Consider the following 307-nt stretch of genomic DNA (forward strand, 5'->3'; position numbering starts at 1 on the left):
ACTATTATAACAATACATGACAGAATATCTTCTACAACCAGTGACTAGAGAGGAGGAGGACAGAGGAGACAGAGGACGATGATGATCTTAGTGAGCTGCTTTTCTGTAACACCGCCTTCAGGCATGTACATGGCATGCAGTGTGTAAGTGGCATTTTAAACATAACGCCTGACTAAATGAACGGTTTTCACACAACTTTTCTTCTTGCTCTGCCAAAGAGTGGTCACGTTTTTTTTTTCTCCGTTTACATTACATTTACTCATTTATGCTACACGATCTCACATTTTTGGGGGGGCTTTCATTGCCT

At 41.0% G+C, this 307-nt stretch overlaps 1 protein-coding gene across 1 annotated transcript in view; it reads right to left on the reverse strand.

Moving 5' to 3' along the window:
* The window catches only part of bmt2 (base methyltransferase of 25S rRNA 2 homolog), a 6,075-nt gene that overhangs the window by 2,036 nt on the left and 3,732 nt on the right, over nt 1–307 (reverse strand). The gene's annotated exons all lie outside the window — the stretch shown is intronic.

The sequence above is a fragment of the Morone saxatilis genome, unplaced genomic scaffold (assembly GCF_004916995.1).
Source record: "Morone saxatilis isolate NCDOM2014 unplaced genomic scaffold, NCSU_SB_2.0 Contig2, whole genome shotgun sequence".
Lineage (NCBI taxonomy): Eukaryota > Metazoa > Chordata > Actinopteri > Moronidae > Morone > Morone saxatilis.